This window comes from Ursus arctos, unplaced genomic scaffold, assembly GCF_023065955.2.
Source record: "Ursus arctos isolate Adak ecotype North America unplaced genomic scaffold, UrsArc2.0 scaffold_6, whole genome shotgun sequence".
Lineage (NCBI taxonomy): Eukaryota > Metazoa > Chordata > Mammalia > Carnivora > Ursidae > Ursus > Ursus arctos.
The window spans coordinates 41321794-41346511 of NW_026623078.1; positions in this window are offsets into that span (position 1 = coordinate 41321794).

A 24718-nucleotide genomic window follows, 5' to 3' on the forward strand; every position below is an offset into this window, starting at 1 on the left:
CTACCCCTCTCACTTTCTTATCTTTTATATTTTTCATCTTTGTATTCTGGTTCTACTTTCTCTGAAATATCTTCACTTTGTTTTCTAATGTTTTGACTGCTTAAAAAAATGTTCTTATATTTAATATTAACAACTCTCCAGAGAGCCCTTTTTTATACCATCTAGTATGTAGGATCTCTTCTTATCTATGGACATAATTATAATTTTTGTGAGTGTTCTGCTGTCTTCATTGTCTTTTTTTTTTCAACTCCCTTTTTGTCTGTTGGGATCTGTTTTTTTGTTGTTGTGCTAAATATTGGAGACTTTTCTCAATGAAGGATGCCGCTTGACCCTACATTTATGTTTAATGGTAAAACACTAAGATGTTCATTGGAAAGTCCTGCATTTGGATAGAGCCTCTCAGGGTGTGGGCTTTATTTACCACAGGATGATGAAACAGGGACAGGCTTTTTAATGGGGGTTCAACATCTGTAGATCATTTCTATTGCACTAGTCAGTTTTCTCAGAAAGGAATCTCCTCATAATCTTTGCTGCTATGTTCTATGAAACAAGTAGGGAAGGGACTAGAGGGTCTTGCCTTTTATATGGAATTTTTGGGGTAGCACCTTCATACTTAACAATGTCTGTTGTCTGTAGATGCAGAATCTCTTTGATTCAAATGCCCCAGAGACCAAAACTGTACTCTTTTGATCTTGGGAGGGAGAGGGATTGACTGAATTGCTGGTGAAAGAAGAGGGAATCCAGAGGTACATCTATTTCTTAAACAGACTTTCAATCCATCAAGCTATTACAAAACCTCCCTGAGGTGAATGTGATCTTCAGGTTTCCTAATACCTTCAACTCATGAAGTTTGCAGTTAATCTATAGAGGTGAATTTATGTGCCTCCTAGTATCCTACACTTAGCTTTCCTCTCTCTCCATGTCCTAATTCAGATGACATTTGTCCATTTCTGGGTTACAGAATTTGTGAACACCTGTCAACAGATGCCATCTTTGGGCATACCCTCATTATTTTTGTTGAAAGTATGATATGTAATAATATCTGTACTATAACCTGTGTAGCTTCAAATTCTTTAAAGTGCATCCACTTTATTTTATTCAGTATTTTTTCCATTATACAGTCTTTTACTTAATGAAGATAGAAAATAAATTCTCAATTTTCTAACAGAAATAGTTAATCTAAAATATAGTCAGCAAAGATACATTTCAATAAAAATGTCAAGTGTTATTGACTCTACCCTCTTGATAAATTAAATAAACTAAAATGGAAAATGCATGAACTGTCCTGAAAAAATGATGATTGAAGCCAATATATATATTTTTAAGATTTTATTTATTTATTTTGAGAGAGAGAGAAAGAGAGAGCATAGGCAGGGGGGAGAGGCAGAGGCAGAGGGAGAAGCAGACTCCTGGCTGAGCAAGTAGCCTGATGCAGAACTCAATCCCAGGACCCTGGGATCATGACCTGAGCTGAAGGCAGATGCTTAACCAATTGAGCTACCCAGGCGCCCAACTGAGGCCAATATTAACATGAAAGTTTATTAAATTAAAATAAACCTTTTTTCTGTAATTTTGTTTTGTCTTACAATAAAGAGGTATGTAATTTCTTTGTAAGTCTAATTATTCAGAGACCAATTCTTTTTTAGACATAGACAAGACTGAAATTCTACCTTTACTCATGCACTTTTATTAAAAAAAATAAAAGTTGTGTGCATCTGATTCTTGTTATTCTGCTTAACCAAGTGTGTTTGGATTATCTGTATTTGGGGAAAGATGTTTTGGCAAGGATTCTTCAAACAATTTCACTTTAAGTATAGTAAATGTAAGTGATGTGAACGGTAAATACGTTTGAAATCATATAAGATACTAATAGAAGATTTTCTGTTTGTTGAGTGAATGGGTAATGGAATGAACAAATGTAGATTAAAGATACAGAATTTCATCACCTAATTTTACATAAAGGCTTTTATATTTCATAGGTACATTCAATTATTGAGGGCAATTCTTATTATTTCATTTTCTCATATTTTATGTTTATTAAACATAGTCCTATTAACTAATATATCCTGAATATTTAATCAAATGTTTTAACACCATCAAAGATGCTGGGGGAAATATGGAGAGAGAAGTTTCACACAAATAGATGGAACTATTCATAATAAAATTATTTCTTATTAAAGGATTAATATATTTCATGTAAGATATTATCTACTTCACACATATATTAAGACTGAAAAATGACAAGGTAAGCAATAGCACTTGCTGACGAGAAATAATGGTAAAAAGTTATAGGAATGTTTGAAAAATAAAAGTGGAAATGATGGTTAGGAGAGATAAATGTTGAAAATTTCAAATGCAGCATGATGTGAGCATGGGTTTTGTTATTTTCTTCTCTCTCTCTATTATTTTTTCAATTCCCGTTTGGTTTCTATCTTAGTCTGAGAAATAAAACCTTTTTACAAAACTACCAAGAAAATTCTGTTGGTATTTTTAACAAAATCAAAACCAAAAAATATCATTTTGCGGCAAAGTCTCCTGCCCAAAGAGTATGGATTTTTGACCAATTTTGTAGATGGAGGGATTTTGGAAGGTCTCCCCATTCCATTTCTGTGTTTATACAAACTTGACACAATGTTGCAATGAAGAAGTTCAACTATAATCATGATGTTTACATCTACCAGTCACTAAAAACTGTGTTACTGAAAATTAATCTTTGATTCTGAAAATTTTACATAACAAGATGGATCATAAATTTTATTTTCTGAAGTTATCCCAGCAAAAAGTTATAAAATAACTCTATTGCTCTTATTGCTTACAATGTAAAAAATTGAGACATAATAGCAAAACCAATTACTTCTAGAATTTTTTCAGAAAAAAATTGTTTAATTTTTCCAAAACAGAAATAGGTAAAATTTATTTAAGGTTAGGAATACAAAATTAGAAAATAAAGTATTACATAGATGTATCTCTTTTCAATCATGTCAGGAATAAGATTCTGAATTTCATTGGTAGCATTAATCTAGCTATGCCCTATATTAAAAAGATATGGAATTTTGAACTTCTGATCTTAAAAAAATCTATTTGTTATCACAGTAACCCAATTCTGCAAAAAACCATAACATACGTTTATTGTTAGCTGTGTCTTTATACTTAACTCTTAGCTCGGGTCATGATCTCAGGGCCCTGCAACTGAGACCAGCGTCAGGCTCCATGTTCAGTGGGGAGGCTGCTTGAGGATTCTCTCCCCATATCCCTCTGCCCCTTCTTCTGCACATGTGCTCTCTCTCTCTCTCTCTCTCTCTAAAATAAATAAAGAAATCTTCAAAATACAAAAAAAGAGGAAATGAAAAATGTTATAATCCAAGAAGTTTAGGTGGAAATGAACATCTAATTAAGTATTATTTTGGTAGTCTGAGTGCCCAACTGGCCAGAGATTAATACTGTCATCTAGTTTTCACTTGGAGGCCAATATGTGCTTCTGCTCTTGGGATGCATCAGATTGTTACAGATTGCTACTATTACGTATCCTTTATGTAACGAAAGCCTAGCCACTTCTTTATGTAACTAGATTTTTTTTTTAAGTAGTCTCCACATCCAGCATGAAGCCTAACGTGGGATTTGAATTCATGACCCTGAGATCAAGACCTGAGCCAAGATCAAGAGTCAGACATAACCAACTGAGCCACCCAGGTGCTCCTGTAACTAGATTTTTTTAATGATTAAAAAAAGAAGGAAAATATCAAGATGTTTTTTCCTCTTCTATTCATCTTGACACATTCAGAAATCTTTTATATTAATAATTTATCCCTTACTGTACCACTCTTGTACAAATTTCCCCAGGCCTAAAGTTATTTAAAATTTGACCTGATTTATACCTTAGTTTCAAAGGGTAGATATATAAAATACCTGAGGGGAAACTCAGAGCTATCACTAATATTCATAGGTATAAGTCCCAAGAAACAAATACATTCCATTTCTCTCCTTGAAACTCTCACCCTCACTAGCTTTCCTTTGCAGGTTTTGCTGGTGACTTTCTATTAAATCTTTTGTTACTCTTTTGTCAGGTCCTACTCTTCAGGCTCTCTTAATTTTTGGTGTTCTCTATTGTTCCTTCACAGTCTTCTATTCTTACTCTTGTAAATTCTCAGTAATTTTATTTTTATCCAAATCTTCAATGAACATCCATGTATCGATGGTTGCCAAATAGGGGTTCTCAATCTAATCCAAACCTTTAAGGATTAATTCCTTTTAGGAGCATTTAGTCAGATATTCCACAGATACCTCAAAAACTTAATATGGTTTTTACATCTCCTCCCCCATTCTTCTGGGAATTAAATCTCTGCATCTCCAGCCCTGTATTTTCAAAACAAAAGGCAACTGCATTGGAATGTTCTTCTGCTAATGTGGGAGAAAGACACTATTTCAGACAAGGACAACTGAATTACGGAAGTAGTTAGTAGGGGCACCTGGGTGGCTCAGTCAGTTAAGTGTCTGACTTTGACCAGGTCATGATCTGGGGGTCTTGGGATTAAGCCCTGCATTGGGTTTCCCACTCAGGAGGAGTCTGTTTGTCCCTCTGCCCCTGACACCCCCTCCCTGGCCTTGTGTGCTCTCTCTCTCCCACACGAATAAGTAAAATCTTTAAAAGTAGTAGTAGTTAGGTAAAAGAAGGACAATTTAATTATCTTGTAAAATCCTACCTAAGACTATATAAAGAAGAAGCATTTTCCAGTATTGGCAATTTTTTTTCTCATCTCTTTCTGAAGGTTCTGAGGAATTAGCATGATATTTGAAACAGTAGCATATGGAAACTGGGGAACTGTCTACATGTAGATCTAGACAATTTGCATGAAACATGACACCACTTTTGTTGACAACAAAATGAACATAGCATGTTATAAATGCAATAATTTGGTTTTTAATAAAATGTTTAATGATACCTAATTAAATTCCTAAAATTTTCAGTTTTAATAATTTTATTTTAAAATTTCATATTCATTTAGTACAGTTTGACTTTTAATTTTCATAATTTAAGAAAAATAATTTTTAAAAATATCTTACTTTTTTGCCTTCAATTTACATTTTGGATGAAGTTTATATTTAAATTGTACATACTTTAAATAGAATTATATTCTAGTTTCAATCGTTTAAATCATTCAGTGAGTACAACATGTTGATAGTAATTGAAAGTAGAAAACTGTAGCCCAGAAAAGGAAAAAAAAGAGACAAGAAATAAAAAGTTTTCCTGGATAAAGCATATTTTTCGAAGTAGAATAGGATGTATTTTTTTTTTAACAGTTCCTTAGCTTGGCTTATAACTTTTAAATATTTAGAAATATGGCATGTGGGCCTCTATTTGTACTCTTGCCATAGGCTCTAAAAATGTAAGGGTAAGCCTTCTCAAATTCTTTGTATCCACAACCTAACTTAATATTTTCCTCCAAATCTACTTTGCTTCATAAATTTTCTGAATTGATGATGACACAGCCCTCTACCCAATTACTTAAACCAGAAACCTAAGTGTCAGGCTAATTCTTCTTAATCCCTAACATCTAGTCACCAAGATTTTATTTCTTAGTCCATTTTTAAAATATCTTTAGAACTGTCCCTTCCTGAGAAATCTTTCCTGGTTAGCCTCTATGAAGCAGTCTCTCCCACCCTTCCAACCAGTCATACCTTATCTCAATCTAATTTCTTCCTTTTACTTATTAGTTTGGAAATTGTTATATTTATGTACTAATTTATCCATGATTAATCCTTACCCTTTTTGGGAATATAGTCTCCAAGCAAGTTTATCTAGCTGATCACTATATTTAGGGGTCTTAGAATAGTATCTGAAAAATAATCGCCCCTCAAAAAAATAACTTGTTAATGAATAACTTTTGTGTCCATATAGAATGTTATCATTAGTTTAACAGAGGCAGTTTAGAATATTCTTTCACTGACTGTCCAGAGGAACATTCTCTTAAATAACTGGATTTTCTTAGCTGCACTGCTGATGAATGATGTACCCAAGCAAAATTAGAGTGATAAAAGACACCTGAATCCTCTAAGAATTCTCTCCTCTTCTCACAATTGTTTGAACTTACTTTATTTTTAAATAACCACCATCTTTTTAATAACACATGATTATTATTTTTCTTAGAAGGCTTTCATTTTTTTCAGGTCTATTTCATTCTAAAAGATAATTTCTTATTAATGATTAGAAAATAATTAAACTATAAAGTCTGCAAATAAAGGTGTTCTTTAACCTCTCACATAGTTTTCAGTTTTAATTGACCCACATGAATGAAGTTTTTTTTTTTTTCAATTGTGTTTAAATTTTAAACTTCTTGGTTCTTGATGTTGGAAAATAAACTTATCAGGTCAAAGAGAGTTCAAGTTACTCATATTAAACACAACCTTGAAATGATATATTGACTAATGTATGGGGCTGTAGACATATGTGTTGTGTTTCTACAATTAGATTCTTTGTCAGAAGTAAGGGTTCTCAACATTTCTGGTAAATTCCATTACTTTTTTTTTTCATTTTTCTCTTTCCTATAGGGAGAATAGAGGGTTGCTTTTTGTTTTTTGTTTTTTTCTTTTTCTAAATTCCTTGCTTTGGCTGCATTATCTCAGTGTATGGAACAGATGGCTTTCAAATTATTGAAACTGCTCTTGAGAAATGTCTTCAGAAATGCAGACTTAGTCAAGAAAACTAAGCAAGTTTTCACATGGTTTTCATAGAATTAGTCCATGGGACCTAGTTCTGAAAATGGATAACATGATTCATAATTAAGATATTAAATTCTTAACTTCATCTATGTTTTTCTTAATGATTAAATGCTTTACGGGCAACTAAAAAGATATAACTACACTACGGGTAGATCAGTGAATATAAATTTTGAAACGGATTTAAATTAATTCCAGGAAGCAGAGAAAAAAACTGATTTTAATTCTCTTCGACAAGTCATTCATTTTCTCTTAGTTTCTTTATAATTTTTTTTTGTTTTTGGAAATGAGTCTCCATACTCAAATCTGAATACTGAAGAAGTACCCCTGTTCTGGCTTTTGTGCACCTGTCTAAAAGTTACACTTTTTGCGTCACTGTCTTTTTCAAAAATTTCAGCGGCCCCAAACTCCAAGATTTTACATAGTCACATTTACATTGCCACAAGACTTACATTGCCACAGATTTACATTGCCACAAGAATGACATCCATAGCCATTTGAGGCCAATCTGAGGAGTTCAGCTCCTGGAAAGCCCTTTGTGTGATCTTTTAGGCTTGGCCATACTAATTAAAAAGGCTTTACCAGGCCCGTCTCATGGGGGAAGCGGCCCGGCCCTCCGGATGCACAACTTAGGGCACAGCCAGCGCCCGGCGGTCTTTGAAGGGGGGGAGGGGAAGCGGGGCTTGCCGTCTAAGATGCAAGGTTCTCTGCCAGTCATACCCTGTGCATATATGCGTATCTAGCCCAGACACCTTTGTTCCTAGATCTCTTTACGTGAGGCTTTTGGCAGAGGTCCTCAGGCTTCTCTGCCAAAGCCTCCCTATGGGAGTGGCTGGGAGGGAAAACTTGGTAAAATTTGACACTTTCCCCCACTCTGACTCAGTACCCCAGAGTCCATAAAACCGCGGGAACCTTTTGTTCGGAACTTCCTCAACAGTGAGACAACCGCCACCTCCCGTTGACCCACCTGGCTCTCCACTGGTGTTGCCTGTAAATCTGTAACCGCCCCGATCCTGGAGGGCAAGGGGGAACAGAAGAAAGAGGTAGGCCACGCCAGATTGTAGGTGGCGGGTTTAATAAGCAAGGCAACTTCTGAGGATTGTGTTCGCCAGCGGCAGCCGCAAATCCAGTTTTTCTCCACACTCACCCACCAAATCTTTAACAGTTCCCATAAAGGCCTTACCTGAGTTCAGTCAGTAGCCGTCAAGCTTGCTCTCCGGAGCCACGTTCTTGAAAACGCTCAGGGCTGTGGAAACTTCCGGGCGGAAGTACAGTGCCAGGAGGGGCGGTGAGGGCCCCGGATGGCCCAGAGCCGGCCTGCGAGTCAACCGGCAACCGCTTCCTTGTCGTGAGCTCCTCCGAAGAGCAGTGCCTGTTCCTTCCAGAAAATGGAACAGGGGAGTCAGCGCTTTCTCGTTTAGGCTCTTGCTCCTACCATCGCGGTAAGTCGTTAAAAGGTTCCCTGATGTTTTGCTTTTCGGTTTGTTGCTTTAATCTGACACCTGGCATCTCAGCTCTCTCCCAGCTCATTTGAGCTCCTGACATAACCTGCCTACCTCTCGCAGTCATCACCCAGCCTCCCGTGCCACATCAGGCTTTGGAGTGACCTTCAAGGCCCAGACGACTTTAACCTTGCTCTCTTTTCTTTTAATGTTCTTTCCACTTTTCAGTAACTGCCTCAAATGGCCATTTTATTTTTATGTTTTTATTTTTTTTAAGTAGGCTCCATGCCATATGTGGGGCTGGAACTCAGGACCCCCGAGATCAAGAGTCCTGTGCTTTGCGCACCAAGCCAGCCAGGTGCCCCTCAGATGGCCATTTTAAATTTCATTTTTTCTGCAGAAGTGCCTCCTCTTTAGTTCACTCCTCACATCGGTGGGTGATTGAGAAAATTAGTATTAATATTATTTTAAATGATAAAATGAGAAATTTATCATTGAAATATTTCAAATTATAAAATGAGAAATGTCATTAAAGTATTTTAAATTATAAAATTATATATGCAACTTGGCTATGTTACAATAGATCTGGAAAGGAGGAGAGAAAATTAATAGTCTGTAATCCTATTGCTCTCAGGCAAACTCTATTATCATTTGGGTATATATCTTGAAGACATTTTTCATTACTATTTCTTTGTTTTTTTTTTAAGATTTTATTTATTTATTTGACAAAGAGAGAGACAGCCAGTGAGAGAGGGAACACAAGCAGGGGGAGTGGGAGAGGAAGAAGCAGGCTCCCAGCGGAGGAGCCTGATGTGAGGCTCCATCCCAGAATGCCGGGATCACGCCCTGAGCCCAAGGCAGACGCTTAAGGACTGAGCCACTGAGGCGCCCCTTCATTACTATTTCTAAAGAGTAAAATAGTTAACAAGGTAACTCCAAGCTTTTGTTCTTCTCACACTCAACATCATGTAGTTAACATATCTTAATGTTGATATAAGCTCTTCGAAATCATTGTTTTAATGACATAATAATTTATAGTGAGCAAATATAGTTTGCTAAGCTATCTTGCTAAACATCTGTTTGAAATGCCACTCTTTTAGTTATATCAATGTGCTAGCATGGGAGAGGTGGTAGTGATGAGCATATATATCATGTATAAGTCAGGACCAGAGCTCAGGGTACTGCTTTGAAAAATTGGGAACCCTACAAATTACCACAAATACGAATGGGGAAAAAATGAAAATGTGAAGCCTACAATATTATGTGGGAACATAGGGCTACTATGATATATCCTTCATATTCTTGGGTTTATAACTAGACCCAGAAGTGTTTCCAGATTTTCCTTCTCTTTTTGGAGATTTACATTGTCTTTAAGCTTTGCTTCTCTATTAGACTATATCAGGTCCTGTTAAGAAAGTCCCTGAGAATTGCATCTCAACATTACAAAATTGACTACCTATCCCTCTTATTAGTTCTTATTCTCCAATGCTAGTTTCCCACATAAATACTCAGAGGTGGCTCGGGAATAAACAAAAAGTTATTTTGTTGGTGAAAGTCCCCTTTAAAAAGTTCCTTTTGTGCTGGGATCAGAACTACCTTAAGGAAGAACTATTAAGGGGCAAAAAGTTGTGTCTCACAAGCCATAAAAAGCCAAGAAATAAGGGGATAATGCTTTATTGTAAATGATACAACATAATACCTACAAAATAAAATATCATCTTATTGTTTTAGGGGAAGTAGAAAAAATAGGAAAAACTTTAATAATTGTTCAAGAAATGTTTGCCCCCTTATTGTTGAAGCCTATGCACACTGCAGTTTTCCTGACCTGTGAGTATTTACTATATTAAAACAACTTGATGAGCCCAGCTGGGTCAGTGGGAGGAGCATGCAACTCCATCTCAGCGTTGTGCGTTTGAGCCCCATGTTGGGTTTGTAAAGGTTACCAAAAAAATAAATAAACTTAAAAAAAAAAAAGACAACTCATCATATAGTAAAGGTCACCTGTGTTTAAATATGTGAAAGTTAATACATAAAAATGGTGACCAGGAGAACACGAAAGAAGTGGACACAAATTATGGTAGGAGAGATTTAGATTAGCCATAATAATTTTTATTTTTCCCCTTAAAAGGGCCTGTTAATACAGGCACAGAGAGGCTGTGAAATGCAATTCCTTATAAAATTCAATATATCTAGGATACATTTCCATCTATCTGGGATGGTACAGATATGGTTTACCTAAAAGCAAGATAAATAGCTAAATTATTTTTATCATTCCAGTCAGTCAACATTATTTTTAAAAACTTAGTAGCTATTAATTTAGTCTCTCCTTGATAAACAAACAAAAACAATAAAGTTTTGTCAGAATTTTGTTAAGATACCTAACTAGTGAAACATTATAAGGAAATGAGGACAATGCTTTATTCTGTTCTCTATATGACTTCATAACATGTCCATGTTTTCTATTTAAGTGATTTCGTTTTTTAGCAGTTGGGAGAATTATACAAATGTCAAGCAAATACAAGTAAGACTGTGTCTATGATTAGTATTCTATGGAGAAGTAGGCTTTACTGTTACTGCCTTAAATGTTAGATATTTCTCAATTTAATATATAACCTTTTCTTTCTCATTTTCTTATTATGGTCTAGTTCTCCTATTTGTTATTTACAAACATGGACTTTACTCAAATATTCTGCACTCAACAGCTGAAACTACTTTCACTAAAACTCTCTTAGGGAATAGGGTAAGTTATCAAATGATTCAGGTAGGTAATCTGGACAATATGTATTTGATCTTTGCATTCCAGTAAAAAATCATTGGCTTAGCTGAGCTTTTGTTTTGATTTGACAGCTTGTCAAAGTTTCGCGCTATTCACCTTTTTTAGTGAAAATACCATTTAAGGTCCACAGAATGAAAACGCAAAAATTATGCATAAAACATTCCATGTGCAAAAATAAAAAAGACAATAATATTGATATTAATTAGTGCCTGAGACCCACTCATCAATATGAATACCATTTTCCAATTAAATAAAATTTTTAAAAGAATCAAAATTGAGAGGAATCTTGATTAATTTTCAGCTGTGAGAAACGTGTTAGAATGCCTTTTTTTCTTTAATTTAAATTAAATTAGCCAACACATAGTATGTCATTAGTTTCAGATGTAGTGTTCAACAATTTCATCAGTCGTGTAGCCTCTTAACCACACTCCTCAAATGGAGGAGTGAAGTGAGAATCTGGGCCAGGGTGCATACATACAGGAGCTGTGTTCAGGAGCCCCAGTGGGAGAGCACAGAGACAGGGCTTGACACTAGCTGAGCAGTACATTTTCCATTCATGGGTATTAGAATGGGTTGGTGGGGAGGAAGTAAACTGTTGCCTTCTGTGTCCCCAACACTTTCTTTCCTATTTGATTCCCATTGTTACCTTTATCGCTATCACTTCCCAGTACTGACTATTGAATATTCACTGTTGCTTTCTAAGGCAGGTTAGTGTGATAAGGAGTGGCTCATATATTCTAGCAGCAAAAACCAGGATTTGAAGTTTACTCAGGCATCTTCTGCCAGTGCATCTTTGGGCAAGTTAAACTTCCTAATGCTTTCTCATATAAGAAATGAGGGAACAACGCATACCTCATAGAATTACTAGAATATTTAAATGAGTTAAAATGCCTACACTGTCTAATTTAGTGTGAGCAACTGTTAGGTGTAAGATAATGTTTGTTCCCTTCTCCCTGAAGGATACCAGGGCCCATTCTTTTGAAGACGAAGTGCCATTTTTCTCCCTTGCAAAATCTTTTCCATTTTATCAATATAGTCACCTGGGATGCCTTCTATCCTCTATTTTCAGGTCCTTTAATTTCATGCCTCAACTATTTCAGTAGTCTCTTAACTTGTCTCTGATCTCCAGGTTCTTCATTCACTGTTGCCAAACTAATCTCTCTAAAGTGTCATTCTGACCCTGTCATTCTGCTGCTTTAAAATATTTAAAGAATTCTCTCTCTCTTTTTTTTTTAAAGATTTATTTATTTATTTATTTGACAGATATAGAGACAGCCAGTGAGAGAGGGAACACAAGCAGGGGGAGTGGGAGAGGAAGAAGCAGGCTCCCATCAGGGGAGCCTGATGTGGGGCTTGATCCCAGAACACTGGGATCACGCCCTGAGCCGAAGGCAGACGCTTAACAACTGAGCCACCCAGGCACCCCTAATTTCTAACAGACACAAGGAACATTCAAAACTGCTTGCTGACATGGCAGACCCAGTCCTCACCCAAAAATGAACTACTTAGCATTTGTTTCTTGGTATCTGTTAAATTCCAGGTGCTTTGCATGCATTTTCTCTAGTCCATACAACAATACAACAAGACACACATTATTTTCTTTTAATTTTTTATTATGTTATGTTAGTCACCATACAGTACATCATTAGTTTTTGATGTAGTGTTCCATGATTCATTGTTTGCGTATAACACCTAGTGCTCCATGCAATATGTGCCCTCCTTAATACCCATCACCGGCCTATCCCAATCCTCCACCCCCTTCCCCTCTGAAGCCCTCAGTTTGTGTCCCAGAGACCATAGTCTCTCGTGGTTCATTCCCCCTTCCGTTTACCCACCCCCTTCATTCTTCCCTTTCTTCTCCTACCGATCTCCCTCCTATTCCTTATGTTCCATAAATAAGTGAAACCGTATGATAATTGTCTTTCTCTGCTTGACTTATTTCACTTAGCATAATCTCCTCTAGCCCTGTCCATGTTGCTGCAAATGTTGGGTAATGGTTCTTTCTGATGGCTGAGGAATATTCCATTATATATATGGACCACATCTTCTTTAACCATTCATCTGTTGAAGGGCATCTCGGCTCCTTCCACAGTTTAGCTATTGTGGACAATGCTGCTATGAACATTGGAGTGCATATGGCCCTTCTCTTCACTACGTCTGTATCTTTGGGGTAAATCCCCAGTAGTGCAATTGCTGGGTCATAGGGTAGCTCAATTTTTAACTTTTTAAGGGACCTCCACACTTTTTTCCAAAGTAGCTGTACCAATATGCATACCCACCAACAGTGTAAGAGGGTTCCCCTTTCTCCACATCCTCTCCAACATTTGTTGTTTCTTGCCTTGTCAATTTTTGCCATCTGTCTGGCGTAAGGTGATATCTCAATGTGGTTTTGATTTGAATTTCCCTGATGGCTAATGATTTGAACATTTTTTCATGTGTCTGTTAGCCATTTGTATGTCTTCATTGGAAAAGTGTCTGTTTATATCTTCTGCCCATTTTTTGATTTGGTTATCTGTTTCTCGTGTATTGAGTTTGAGAAGTTCTTTATAGATCTTGAATACAAGCCTTTTTTTTTTTTTTTTTAAGATTTTATTTATTTATTCAACAGAGAGAGAGACAGCCAGTAAGAGAGGGAACACAAGCAGGGGAAGTGGGAGAGGAAGAAGCAGGCTCATAGCGGAGGAGCCTGATGTGGGGCTCGATCCCATAACGCTGGGATCACGCCCTGAGCCAAAGGCAGACGCTTAACCACTGTGCCACCCAGGCGCCCCTGAATACAAGCCTTTTATCTGTAGTTTCATTTGCAAATATCTTTTCCCATTCTGTGGGTTGCCTCTTTGTTTTAATGACCGTTTCCTTTGCTGTGCAGAAACTTTTTATCTTGATGACGTCCCAAAAGTTCATTTTTTCTTTTGTTTCTCCTGCCTTTGGAGACGTGTCACGAAAGAAGTTGCTGTGGCTGATGTCGAAGAGGTGACAGCCTATGTTCTCCTCTATGATTTTGATGGATTCCTGTTTCACATTGAGGTCTTTCATCCATTTGGAGTTTATCCTTGTGTGTGGTGTGAGAGAGTGGTCAAGTTTCATTCTTTTGCATATAGCTGTCCAATTTTTCCAGCACCATTTATTGAAGAGACTGTCTTTTTTCCAGTGGATGTTTTTTCCTGCTTCGTCAAAGAGTAGTTGACCATAAAGTTAAGGGTCCATTTCTGGAGTCTGTATTCTGTTCCATTGGTCTATGTATCTGTTCTTGTGCTAGTACCATGCTGTCTTGGTGATCACAGCTTTGTAGTTGAGCTTGAAATCAGGCAATGTGATGCCACCAGCTTTGTTTTTCTTTTTCAACATTTCCTTGGCAATTCGGGCTCTTTTCTGGTTCCACACAAATTTTAGGATTATTTGTTCCATCCCTTTGAAAAAATGTCATTGGTATTTTGATCGGGATGGCGTTGAAAGTGTAGATGGCTCTGGGTATCACAGACATTTTAACTATATTCATTCTTCTGATCCATGAGCATGGAATGTTTTTCCATCTTTTTGTGTCTTCTTCAGTGTCTTTCATCAGTGTTCTGTAGTTTCTGGAGTATAGATCCTTTATCTCTCTGGTTAAGTTTATTCCAAGATATCTTATGGTTTTTGGTGCTATTGTAAATGGAATCAATTCCCTAATTTCTCTTTCTTCAGTCTCATTGTTCGTATATAGAAATGCAACTGATTTCTGAGCATTGATTTTGTATCCTGCCACATTACTGAATTATTGTATGAGTTCTAGTAATTTGGGGGAGGGGAGTCTTTTGGGTTTTCCATATAAAGTATCATAAGACAGACGTTATTATTCCCATTTTACAAATAGGAAATGGAGGGTCAGACAGGTTTAAGGACTGGCTAAAATTCAACAGCTACAAGGTAGGGGAGTCTGAACTCACATCTCATTTTATTTCACTGTGGTCACCATACACTAGTTCCCAAGCAATTGTACCCTTACCTTATACTGTCTATATACCTATATTTCACATGTTTCCAATTATTTGATTACATGTTGACATCCACTATGAGCTATGGGCTCTTAGCATAAAAGGACTATGTCTTTTTCTTCTCAGTATCTCTTAGCACCTGCCCAGTACAAAAGGGACACTCAGGGAAAAATATATGTTGAATGAACAGATAAATTGATTAGAGACAAAAAGAAGGAAGGAGTATCCCAAGGTGGGCTTTCATAGAAGGGGCAACCTGAGTGCTTTGAAAATGAGGAAGACACGAAAAGCTGTGAAAGTAGTATGTGAGAATGAGATGGGAGGGTAAAGATGAAAAACTGCCCACATTTCAGGTATACCTTGTTTTTCTTTTACTTTCATGACAACATTTTGTACTACAGCAATTTAGGCTTTTGTCCCCATATAAAACAACTGTACATCTTAGTTACATAAATTATGAATTTTGCTTTTCCTCATGTTGTATTCTGTACTTAGCAATCTTTGCAAAATGAATTAGTGTTTCATTCTCAGTGGATTTTATATGAACCAGTGACTTTATTACTTAACGGTAGTGCTGCCTGTGGAAACACAAATAAGTTTTTAGTACCCAATTATGCTACTCAAGGTCTAATTCTGACCATATACAGCGTAGTCTCATTCAAGGTTTGGTATTTAAATTTCTCTGTGCATGTGTGTGTGTGTGTGTGTGTGTGTGTGTGTGTGTGTGTACATGACATCAATTCTACTTGGGTGGCTAAGAAATGATGAGTGCATTCATTTCTGCATTTAGGATTTACAAATGTGTTTCTTAAGAATAATTTCATACCGGAGAGCAAGTAAATGAAAAACAAAGTCTAAGCAAATGAATTGAATCAGTCTCATTACTCAAATTTGAAAAAAAAAAAAAAAAATAGCTAAGCCCAAAGGGACCTCTAATAAAAGGTAAACTTTAATGCTTTAGGGCATTAAAAATATGCAATGAAAGCCCCCCCCCACACACACACGTAATAGTAGACTGCTGTGTTTCAGCAGTTTCTTTGCAATGCCTATATTTTTGCATTTTTCAAGGATTTGAGTTTCCCTTGCAGTAGAGAATTGTCAATAAGCCCTCTCACCATTCTTTGCAGTTCAGCAGCACAATGATTAGTGGAATAAGTAAGGCACAACCGCTCTTAGAAAACTAATCCATATTTTAATACTAAAGAGAGAAATGTCGGCATTAACCTTAACTGAAAAACAATTCCCTGGCCTTGTTGACATATTTGATGATAAATAAAGGGCAAGAAACAAATGTAAAGAATACCAGCTAATGAAAGAAGTAGCAATACTGGAAGTAAAGAGAGAGTACGTGTTTACTGGGACCTGGTAATTCAATCTCAGTCACTGGAGTTTAGATTATTATTTTATATCAGAGCAAGTGAATAACTAAGGTAAAAGCACAATGAAGCAGTAATGGTTATTTACCGTGATTGTAAAAATGATTTTATTTATTTTATTAGGCAGGTTTCTATTCTCTTTATGAGAGGTAGTACATTTCTGCATTGCTATATAATTGGTTTCAGCTGCTAGCCATCTGACAAAGTTAATTATTGCATGTCTGTGTCATGGTCCTAGGAGAGTTTCCAATATCTACCAAATTTAGTGTGAAGCAGTTCCACTAGGTAGTAAGAGAATGATATCTTTATGCTTCCTTTATGCAAGAAATATGATCAATTTCTACTATGGACATAGTGAAATTTATCTTTTCACTTATTTTTATTTTCCCCTTCCAAAAAGATAGATAACACTTAAGTATTTAAAAATTGGAAGCGAATATGATGATCTTTTTTAAAATTATGTTTTAAGTTTTTATTTAAATTCCAGTTAACATACAATGTAATATTAGTTTCAGGTGTAAAATATAGTGATTCAACACTTCCATACAACACCTTTCATTACAAGTGCACTCCTTAATCTCCATCACCTATTTAATATAAATATATTGTTTTGTTACTGGTCTCATATTTTGTAGTGGAAGAATTTGGCTCATATTCTTGGTTCCTATTTTCAGTACAAGTTGTGAGTGTGTGCGCACATGTGTTTCAAAAAGGAAACGATGTTTCTAAATGTAACAAATTACTGTTACCAATTAAAAGAAATAACGAAAATCATTACCAGACAACCCTGCGAAAATAAAGATACCACAGATAACTTAGGATGACCATATGATTTATCAAATGCAGACACTCTTGAGAGTCAAAGGAGATTTTATTAATGCTAGGTTAAGCTACATGAAAATTGCTATATTTATATGTCAAAATAGTCAAATATTGACAATTTCATTGGGTTCAACCTGTAGTGACTAGGGGACAAAAGGAGAAAACAAAGAATTCCTATGGGATATGCATATACCTCTCATTTCCTCCTAGAAATGTTTTAATTCCCAAAGCAGGGCATGGCTTATATCAGGTACACAGTCACATTAGGCTTGGTGTTATGACTTGATTACCCACTGTGTCTGAGAGATGTCGATCACCACTGGGCACCTCTCTGCAATTACTGTGAGTTTATAAATGGCAAACTTGCCCACATTTCTTGTGATACTTTTATATAGTACCAGCTCTAGGTTAAAGCAAATAATCTTTCTTTGCTTGTGTGCTGTGTCTCTCTTTGCATGCCTGTTTCTTCTTTTAATATTCCCCTTGCTCTGCCCATACCCACTCACAGTATATACTGTCCCTGGTTCAGCTTTCACACATTCTCCATTAAAATTTATGTGCCCACTTGCCATAGGAACTGGCTAAGTGATTGGCTATGCAATCTATTAAATTAATTTATACTATAATACTAATGAATAATTCAAACCTAATTTGTTGTTCTACCTAGATGACAAATTTTCATTATTACTAGAACTCTTGAATAGCCTACAGCAAAGCCCAATGATGTTGAACATTGGGTAAGCATTTTTTCCCTATCTTCATATCAAATCTTGTAGACATCTGACTACCAATATATAATTGCAGGTTTCTAATTAATTGTTTCATGTTCTTAGGAGTATGGTACACAGAACTGTTATATTTCATCCAGCCTAATGGTAGAGATTCTAAGCTCTCATATCACATCCAGAGTGTTGCTTTAATATCATCATAAATATGACTGTTCATAGTTATTTAATATATTGGGTGACTAATTATATTTTTCTTTCTGTATCTTATTATGGATGATTTCTATATCTTAAGAGTAATTCCCAGGTGGAACTTCTTGAAGATATGAGCCAGAAAAATGTGGTTCCTAAAGTACCAAATAAGATGACATATTACTTTACTAGGGCTGCGTAACAAAGTACCGTAAACAGGGTGGCCTAAACAAGATTTTTTTTTAATTCTTTTTTTAATCTTAAAAAAAATTTTTTTTTTTTAAGATTTTATTTATTTATTCGACAGAGATAGAGACAGCCAGCGAGAGAGGGAACACAAGCAGGGGGAGTGGGAGAGGAAGAAGCAGGCTCATAGTGGAGGAGCCTGATGTGGGGCTCGATCCCATAACGCTGGGATCACGCCCTGAGCTGAAGGCAGACGCCTAACCGCTGTGCCACCCAGGTGCCCCTAATCTTTTTAAAATTTTTTAAAGAAATTTATTTTTTCTTAATTCTGGAGACCAGTAATAGTCTGACACAAGGTTTTGGCACTGCTGGCTTTTGTGAAACTTCTCTCTTTGGCTTGTAATGGCTGTCTTCTCCCTGTATCTTTACATGGTCTTCCCTCTGTATGTCTGTGTCTTAATTTCCTTTTATAGGATACCAGTTATATTGCATTAGGGCCTACCTTCATGACTTCATTTTAACTTAATTACCTCTTTGAAGACCCTGTCTCCCAACACAGTCACTTTCTGAGGTATGGGTGGTTAGGATTTCAGCATATGAATTTAGTGGGGAGGGGGACACAACGCAATTCAGCTCAAAATACATGGTACCGGTCTTAACTATTCTTTCCAGTGAACTCCATAATTGGTTTGAAAATCCATCACATTTCATTTCCAAACCTAGTTTTTAGAGACGGACAAACCCTTTCTGAAATATTAATAGGCAGGATTATTTTAAGGCAGAAAGCACCACCAGCCAATTCTCTGTTCATGCAATAGACAATGTAACTAAGTCATTTAAAGATCTATTTTGATATGTAGCCTTAAAATTATTTTTCTGTGAAAAATTATTCTAATAAACCAATATAAATTCTACATATCCAATGCATTTTCCAGTTGATATTTGACTCAGGGCAAGAGAGAAAGCATAGCAGAGTAGAAAGAACTTAGGTAAAAGGGAGTTCTAAATTTAAAAGCTACTTCTAAGGCAGTATTAGTTATAGCTTGACCTATAACTGACCTAAGTTTTAGTTTCCTCATTAATAAAATAAGGATAATTGTTTCTACTTCAAGAAGTTGTTTTGATAATTAAATCAGATTAACTGAAATCCTTAGTTTTGCAGCCATTCAAATAATGCTAGTCCCTTTCTCATTTATTTCATCTAATTTGGGTGGTATTCAGTTGGTCCTTGCATATTGAAAACCCAAACAGCTTCCACAGGTACCTCTCTTTAAAACAAGCTATAACAGGGCACCTGAGTGGCTCAGTTGGTTAAGTATCTGCCGTGGGCTCAGGTCATAATCCCGGGGTCCTGGGATCGAGCCCCTGAGATTGAGCCCCGTGTCAGGCTCTCTGCTGGGCAAGGAGTTTCTCCCTCTCCCTCTGCCCTTCAACCCTGGCTTGTGCTTGCTCTTTCTTACTCTCTATCTCAAATAAGTAAATAAAATCTTTTAAAAAAATAAAACTAGCTATAACATAGGCCTTCAGAGAATCTGGCTCAGCGTGTACAAGAATAATATCCTCTAATATAGAAAATGTAAATGTATTTTATTGTTTCTACCCTGAAAAGCAGAAAGCACTGCCTATTTTTATGTTTAAAATATGGGAGAAAAAAACCCAAGATCAGGACACTGATATACAGATCACCAATAAGGAAATTAAGTAGTGAAGTTACAATTTGAAAACATTACCCAGGAGCCACAAATAAAAGCATAAGTCTACTAGAATGTTCACAATCACACAAATTCTCCTGGAGGTGATGTGACCAATACTTAAGGAAATTGTCATTTCTGTATAATAATAAATGAACTACTGGGTCTATAGCGAGAGCTGTCTCTGTCATGTCACATACTTAACAGGTTAAAGAGTTGAGAAAAAGGGACCTACAATGCAGTGATTACTGCCCACATCCACTTCTGAGGATCAACATGAAATCCCATGCCAAGAAAATGTAGCATGAAGCACTTGAACTTCATCTCTGCCTTTGCCTTTACTCTGGAGGATCTATCCTATAATTGCTACAGAGCTGTAAGAGGATGTTGGTCAGAAAGAAAAACATTGTTTGAGTTAGAATCTAAAACTTGAGTACCTTTGTTGTCTAGAAAAAACATTGCCAAGGGAAAGATTATGGTTTTCTTATATTTCTCTTGCAATTATCATCCAACATAGTAATTTTTATTTATAAACATTTGAAATCTGCCTTTACAGGCAATTACAGTTACTTAATGTTGGAAATTACATATAATATGGCCTAAGCTGTGTCTAAATAACTCACTGAAATAAGTTCTTTGTTTGCATGATGCTCTACAGTGCAGTTTTACATAAGGCTCCTTTTTTGTTTTCTGGGGTTTTTTGTTTGGTTTCAGTTTACTGCTGTTAGACACATGGGGATTTCAAAACAAAAGAAACTTACAAGACAAAAAAATGTGCAACTTATTTCAGCAGAGCAAACAGAACTTCTAACAGTTGATAAAAATGCATTCATCTCTTTTAAATGTGTTTTCAAAACAAGGCTTTTGCCTTCAATTCCTACTAACCCAAAATTCAAGCTTTTTTTGAAAAGATTTGAAAAATTCTAGAAAAATGCTTTAACTTACTTGTGTGGATATTCCTGAAGGGCAGGAGATAGTCTTTTATCTCTGAATTCATAGTCTAACAGGAGTGAAATATAGGGAGTGTTTAATGTTTGTTAATTTATTTTAATGCTGTGTTAAAAATAATAAAATTTAGGGGCACCTGGGTGGCTCAGTTGGTTAAGTGGCTGCCTTTGGCTCATTTCATGATCCCTGCTCAGTGGGGAGCCTACTTCTCCCTCTCTCTCTGCCCCTCCCCCTGCTTGTGCAGGAGCGCACTCTCTCTCTCTCTCTCTCAAATAAATAAAGTCTTTAAAAAATAATAATAAAATCTAAAGGCATTCAATTAGATTTACATCTCAGTGCACATAATCTGATATGCATAATAAAAGATTTAACAACAGTTGAATTTTTTACCATTTCCCAAAAGTAGCAAATATGAAGCAACCAGTGCACTAAAATTAACGTTGTATTGGAGTGCTTCAGTTATAAATCAACTAATAAGTGCCATAACCTGGCAAGTTAAAACAATTTACAAAAAAGGATCATCAATATTTCACTATTCAAATTTAAGACACAATAATCATTTGCTATAAAAATGATTGAAAGGCCATTTTGTTATTCATGTGTAATAGCACTCTATTGAAAACATTTCCTGTTTTTCATTCTTTGATTAATCCTACCATCTGGAGAGAAGCAGTTACAAATGACCTTCGTAATTAACAGGTAACCCAAATATGGAAAATACTTAACATTTAAGTACTAAAATCACTTGATTTCTATTGTTGTTTCAGTAACTAGCATAGTAAGATTATTGATAGAACACACACACGTAGTGTTGATAAAACAGATTCCCAAACCCTAGAGAACAAGAAAAATAATTAGGTATCAATTAATACATTATTTTCTTTTGTATCTTTCTCTTGTTCATTGATTCTGGGGACAATAACAGCAAATCTTTTCGATCCATTGCTTTATCCTTTTGGGTTTTGTTTTTAATTCTAGTTTGGTATTTTAAGAGAATACCTAACAACACTTGGATTATGAATTCATGCTTTCATTACATAAATATTTATTTAAAACTTACCATATGCTATTGTAGGCACCACATAAGTAAGTGTGCACACACACAACTTTACTTATTGTTTTAAGTTAGTTTATAAGTGGCTTGACACCTACCTATGTCTGTGTATTTCTTTCGTAACACAACAAGATCATAAATTTCTGTAGAGAAGGAAAAGGGTTTTCTTTTTTTTTCTTTTTTTTTTTTTTTGTTAGCTACTCTTGAGCATATGGCATTGCAATTAAAGATGATGATTGTTTAAGTTAGAATTACACCAAGGAAGCAGAAATACCTGAATCCCTTAACTCACTTATTTCTCCTGTCAGTGTGCCTGAAAAAAAAAATATTCATAGGTAATAAGGCAAAACACTTTTTATTACCTATAAGGGCTTGGGTCTCAAGCCATGATAGACTATGCCAGATGCCCTTTAATACTCCTTTCCCTAAACTAAGTGGGCCTAAAGAGCCAAGGCTCAAAGTAGGACATGTGCCTTTCTTTCAGTTTTCACACCAAAACCCAGATGTGAATCTGAAGTCATAGGTCTCTCTGGAGACCTAAGAGCAGCCACCCAGAGGAAAGAACTGAAGCAAAGGAGTGAGTGATGGATTCAGGACAAAGATTGCATCTAATTCCTAGAGAGGAGTTTCTCTAGGCTGCCTGAGCTAGATTTTCAAAACCCAGTAAGATGAACAGAAAGGAAATGAAAGTTCTCCTTCAGAAGAATTTGCATAGGAAAAGTGAAAAATCCGTAGAAGACCATTATGATCTTTAAATAATCTCAGTGACCACAACCACTAGCATAGTAGCCAATAATAACCTTAAGTATTACCATTCTATAGCTGCTAACTCTTCCTCGAGAACAAGAATTCCTAAGGCCCAGTATAGACTGCTTGGTTGAAATAGCAAGGGATGAAGAAGAGCCTTGAAGTTCTCCTTCCTAAGGTCCAGCAATTACAAAATTCGTAGTATAAGGAGAAGAAATAGTACCAACTATCAATGACTCCACTTTCTTTAAGGTCCCTTATAGATCTATGACTCTTAGAAATGTGTACCTCAAATCTAATTCCTCTATCCCTCAAGATTTATTGCTTGAATATACTATAATAATTTCCACTTATATTCTATTATATATTCCATATATATTATATTCCATATATATTCCATTATATATATAAATATATATATTTATATATACATTTCCATGTATATTCTCTATGCCTGGTTCAGTTTGCCAGGTTCCATTCATTTATCTTGGAAGAATTTGGAAGATTATTCAGAATTTCTCACACACTAGGCAGGATAAATAAATTAAAATAAGATAAAATAAAATAAAAATATGTGATAGTCCTTTTTATAAAGTTAAAAAATGGATGGTCAAACCTTTCAAAATATATGAATAAAATACACCTAAGTACCTATCTGAAACCATCCAGTCACTTATAATTTCATGCTCCCTTTAGTTTAGTTTCCCTTTTTCTAACTTCTCTGGTTTAAGATTACAAATTAGTTTTCATACAAAAATAAATACAATAATTTTGGTATTTTGGTATAAGAGAATAAAAGGTATTCTCTTGTAAGTTGTCAGTCTTCTCCAAAGTGGCTGTATCAATTTATATTTCTCATGGCACATCCCTATAAGTTCCACATCCTTAGAATCACTTGCTGTCATTAATGTATTTTTTAATGTTTTTATCACTAACTCTTGAATGAGTAGTGATCTCATTGTGATTTTTATTTCCACATTTGTGATTACTAGTGAGGTTGAGCACAGTATTACATGCTATTGGCCACTTGAATATTTTTTTTTTTAAGATTTTATTTTTGTATTTGACAGAGAGATAGAGAGCACAAGTAGACAGAGTGGCAGGCAGAGGGAGAGGGAGAAGCAGGCTTTCCACTGAGCAGGGACCCCGATGCAGGGTTCAGTCCCAGGACCATGGGATCATGACCTGAGCTGAAGGCAGACTCTTAACTGACTGAGCCACCCAGGCACCCCGGCCACTTGAATATTCTATATTTTAATGAGGCTGTTGAAATTTCTTGCCCATCTTTCTAAAAAATTGGCTTGCCTGTCTTATTGAATTAAAGTAGTCTTTATATATTCTGAAGATAAGGTCTTTACGAGTTATCTATGTTGCAATTATTTTTTCCCACTTTGAGGCTTGCCATTTCACTCACTTAATGACATTTTTTGATGAGCAGGAGTTCTTAAATTTTATATAGCCTAATTTATTAGTCTTTCTTTCATGGTTTTTGTTTCTTATATCCCTTAAGAAAAATTACTATACCTCAAATTCATAAAGATATTATCTTGTTATAGTCTAAAAACATTTTTTTCTTTCACATTTAAATCTACAATCCAATTAAAATTGAGTTTGGCATATGATATAAAGTAAATTTTATTTCATCTTTTCCCATAGGAATAACTAATTGACCTTAAGCCATTTATAAAATTGTCTTTCATTTGTTTGTTTGGACTTCATTTTAAATATTTTCTTCTGATTTATCTTCCAATTCATTAATTCTTCATTCTGTTGTATCTAATCTATTAATTTAAAACTTCTGTAATTGTATTTTTTAGCTATAGAATTCCCAATTTTTTTTTCACTTTCCAGTTCTCTGCCAAATTCTCTAATTTTTCACCTAATTCCTTGAAGGCATTAGACCATTTCTTATTTATTTTAAATGCCATGACTCAAAAAAGTTCATGTCTCCTGTAGGTTTGCTCCTATTGTCTTTTTTAATCTTGCTTTTTCAGTTTTATCTTGCCTTCTGCTATGCTTAGTTATTACTGATTAAATGAACATTATATATGAAAAATTATAAAGTTGGCTA